We start from the raw sequence: 4,919 nt of genomic DNA, 5'->3' as shown, positions 1-4,919 counted from the left end.
ATTATGTTTAGTGGGAAAAGGTTAAAGTTAAAATTAGGATAAAATTATGTTTAGTGTGGGAAAAGGAAAAGCCAAGTTAACAATTAGAAAAAAATTGTTTGTGTTAAAAAGTTAATTTAACAATTAGGACAAAATTATGTTAGATGTAAAGGCTGTAGAGTGCCATAGCTTAGATGGTAGAGAAGGTGGAAAGAGAAAAGTGGAGTATGGAGGACTTTCACCCTTCCAGCCGGACCCACACCTTAAGAAAAGGTGGATGAAGGAAAGAAGGAAGAGGGGGGGAGAAGAAATGAACACGTAAAATGACTTGAGGCGGGGCTGAGGTTCTCCAAGGTAGGGGATCCCCCCATCCCCCCCCTCCACCCCACCCACCCCTCCACGACAACAACGAGCAAGCCAAAAAAAAAAAAAAAAAAAAAAAAAACATTTTCATGCCGTCTACCCTCTTTATCCTTTTGCCATCCCCTCCATTCATTCAATATACGCTACAACAACAGGGGTCTGACCTTTTTCTTTTTTCCTCCGTTGGGTTTCTCGCCGCCCCATTTTCCCTCAGGCAGAGCCCCCTCACTTGGGCCTCCCGCTCCCCCTCCCCCTCCCCGCCTCCCCCAACCCCCAACCCCCAGCCGAGGCTCTGATGGGTGTGATGATCATGAGGTAATGAGAAGGGGGGAGGGGAAGGGGGAGAGGAAGAGGGAGGAAGAGGAGGGAGGGAGGGGGAGGGGAAGGCAGGAAAAAGAGTAGGGAGGGGGGAAGGGATGGGGGAAGAGGGGGGGGGGGTGGGGGGAGGGGAAGGGAGGAAGAGGAGGGGGATGGAGGGGAGGGGAAGTGGGAGGAAGGGAGGGGGGTGGAGGGGAAGGGAGGAAGAAAGGAGGGGGGAAGGGAGGAGGAAGAGGGGGAGGGGGTGGAGGGGGAGGGGAACGGAGGAAGAGGAGAGGGGAGGGAAGAGGAGGGGAGATGGAGTGGGAGGAGGAGGGGAGGGAGGGGAAAATGGGATGGAGGGGAGGAGGAAGAGGAAGTGGAGTGGGAGGGGAGGAAAAAGATAATGAAAATGACAACGGTACTCCACCTTTCCTTGCCCATCCCCCACCATCCCCTCTCCCTCCACAACCCTCCTTCCCCTCTTGAAACCCCAACTTCCCTCCTCCAGTTCACCACTAACCCCTCCCCCTCCATCCTCCCCCGCGTCCCACCTACGAATTCATGGCCTCATTTCCCTCCTTTCCTCCATCCCTTTCCTCCCTCCTTCCTCTATCACTCTTCCTTTCTTTTTTTTTTCCCTGTCCTCCTTCTCCTTCTTCCTTCACTTGGTCCCGTTTAATTCCGCCTCCTTCCCTTCTTCTTTTTTTCCCTCCTCCCTCCTTCCTCCAAATTGCCTCTTTTTCCTTCTTCTTTCCTCCTCCCCCCATCCTTCCTTTTTTCTCTTCTTTCTCCCTTTCAACTTGTCTCTTTCTTCCCTTTCTTCTTTTCCTCCTTCCCTGTTTTTTTCCCTCATCCTTTTCTCTCCCTTTCAACTCCTCTTTTTCCCCTTCTTTCCTTCTCTCTACCCTCTTTCTCTCCCTTTCCTTTTTAATCGCTTTACTCTCCTCCTAAGCTTCCCTTTTCTTCCCTTCCTTTTTCTCTCTGGTGTATCCTCCTCCTTCCATCCCTCGACTGCCTCCTTTTCCCCTTTTCTACGACTGTTCTCCTCCTCCTCCTCCTTCCCAAATCGCCCTCCCCTCATTCCCCCTCCAATCTTTTCTCCCCCCTTTCCCCCCTCCCTCTCCCTTTCTTCCTCCTTCCCTTCCCCCAACCTTTCCCTCTCACCCCCAATCTCCTTCTATCCCCCCATAAATTCCCCTCCCCTTTTACCCCTCCCCCCCCCTCCCCACCCCTCCCAAACCCTCCTCCTCCCCCCCTCCCTCCCACCCCCACGAATACGCCCTCTCTTGCCCCGCCCGTTGCGAAGGGACGAGAGGTTGGTGACACCCCCCCCTGCTTTTGGCGGACAATGGTGGTGTTGAGTGGTGGTATATTGGGTGGTGATTGGTGGTGATTGGTGGTGTTGACTGATGGTGATTGGGGGTTTGATTGATGATAATTGAGGGGGTTGATTGGGGTGGTGGTGTTGACTGATGATAATTTATGGTGATCGATGGTAATGATAATTGAGGGTGTTGACTGATGATAACGGGGTGTTGATTGATGATAATTGAGGGTGTTGATTGTTTGATTGGTGCTGGTGTTGATTAATGGTGGTGGTGTTGACTGATGATAATTTATGGTGATTGATGGTGTTGATTGCTGATGGTGGTGGTGACGGTGTTGATTGTTGATGGTGTTAGTTATGATTGGTGGGTGTTGATTGATAGGGTTGATTGGTGATGATGATGTTGATTGGTAGTAATAGTAGTGATTGATAGTGCTCTTTGGTGATGGTGTTTTGATAATGGTGGGATTGAGGGATAATAGTGTTGATTGATGGTTATACGGTTGTAGTGATTTAAAAGACGAGGGTACGTTGACAGAATATTAATGTATGATGTGATACTGCTGGTAATGGCTGCAGTGTTGTTTGATGACGGTGATAGTGACAATAATTTCCCTAATCATTTATCCATATTTTCCATATTAATTTTAATTTTTAGAGACAGCTTCTACAGATCACGTGTTTTATTTTTTTTTTCATTGGGAAGTAAATTGAAGAGAAAATCCTTTTTTTTTTTTTTTGGTTTTAAGACCTTAAAGCTATTTCCTGACAAAAGGGTCGTTTTTGACGTTTAATTAATCATATGGAGACATATTACATAATCTATTTCACACTTTTAATTTTTTTTACGGTCCGTTTTAATATCTACTTTACACTGTTTTAACTGTTTTACTAACCATCTTCCAGCCATTTTTTTCTTTTTTTAATTACAAAATTTTTGGATCGGTATTATCACCTATTTCGATGGTTTTCATCAATACGTTTTAGTATTTATTTCAAATCTATTTAATTTAAATTTTGTTATTATCTACCTACACATTATATTTAGCGTTTTTGTTTCACTAATCATTTCTTGGTCCATTTTTTTTTTTTAAAGTTATATTTTAGGATAGGCAATTCCATTATTGAATATTTATTTTATTCTTATTTTACTAGTTCGTTTGGTTAAATATTATCTACTTTTGTGTTCAAATACCCATTTTACTATTCATTAAACAACCTATTGAATTATCGGTTACCTACTTTTTTTTTATTACTTAAACAATTCAAATTTTTCATATCCATTTTATAACTATTTTCATACCCATTTTACTACCTTTTATTGCCTATTTTCCATCCGTTATTATCTATTTTGAAACTATTTTATGATTTTGCTTCTCTTTTTCAAAATGACTATTGTATCATTTAAACTTTAGATCTTTTCCATTTGTGATCTAAAAAAAGAAGATAAATAGTAAATACATTTTACATTTTTTAATAGTAATAGTAAGCAAATATGATATTTTCTTTATAAAACGATACTGTTTTCATAATTTCACACACACACAAAAAAACAAAAACACACACACACACACAAAAAAAAATATATATATATATATATATATATATATATATATATATACATACATATACACACACAACGAAGTTGTATGTATTAAAATATATATTTATATATATATATATATATATATATATATATATATTATTATAATCTACTATATTTAGATAGAACCTAAAAAAATCCACAGGCACATATATAACATTCTGGTTAATCCCACCCACAAAAGGCTATAGCACCTTGAATTACTCCCGTAAAGGATTACACCACCTAATAAAATTTCAGAAGACCATTCCAGTCTTAAAAAAAAATAAATAAAAAAAAATAAAAATAAAAAAAAAATCTTAAAAATAAGTCGCATCTACGTAAGCAAAACAAACGGAAACGAAAGACTTAGCCATTAGAAATTTAGAATGGTTCACGCCAGATAAAGCTCTTGGATATCCTTTTTAAGCTTCCTTAGATTGCTATAAGGTGAACTTTTTAAATTTTTATTTTATAAAGAACAGTGTAGAAATGACCGAGTTTAGAAATAAAATACCACATATTTCTTTTTTAACATAAATATATTAATCTTATAATATGTACGTGCTAAAAACAACCGACATTTCACTCACAGTTTTTTCTTTTATTCTTTCCCAAAAATAGGAGAAAGAAAACCGAATGTACAAAAGGATAAATTGGAAAGTAATATCCGTCGACTGACATGTTGCAAAAAAAGGACGATGTTTTTCCATGGAGTTGGGGGAAAATCTCCCCCTCCCACAATTAATTAAGAATTTTTTCCCTTTTTTCTTCATACTTTACGCCTCTCTTACCCCCTTAAGCCAATATTTGAAACAACGGAAAATATCTGCTGCCTTTTCAAAAATCCAACGCTTTAAACGACTGAAAAGTTTAAAAGACTTGTCGACGACTGTTAACTGCCTGTCAACACTTATTAACGACTGTTATCACCTGACAACATCAACCAACAATGCCTGCTTACTAATAGATATTTCTGATTTTCGTAAGTATAGGAAGAAAAGGAGGGAGGAAAAAAGAGGATGGAGGATCTCTCTTTAAAAAATCTCTTAAAAAAAGATCTCTTAAAAAAAGAGGATCTCTCTCTCTCTCTCTCTCTCTCTCTCTCTCTCTCTCTCTCTCTCTCTCTCTCTCTCTCTACAGGAAGAAAATGAGGGAGGAAAGAGGAGGGAGGGGAAAAGAGAGGAGGTGAAGGGGGGAAGGGAGAGGAGAGGGAGGGAAGGAAGGAGGCGGAAGTATACTCTCTCTCTCTCTCTCTCTCTCTCTCTCTCTCTCTCTCGCGCGCGCGCGCGCGTTATAACTGAGCTTAGATACGTATACAAAGGGACAAAGTGAACGAGAATATACAAGCCATAATATTGAATTTCC

Source organism: Penaeus vannamei, chromosome 34 (genome assembly GCF_042767895.1).
Source record: "Penaeus vannamei isolate JL-2024 chromosome 34, ASM4276789v1, whole genome shotgun sequence".
NCBI lineage: Eukaryota > Metazoa > Arthropoda > Malacostraca > Decapoda > Penaeidae > Penaeus > Penaeus vannamei.
The sequence above is the reverse complement of the archived record's forward strand: the minus strand, read 5'-3'. Positions refer to the sequence as shown.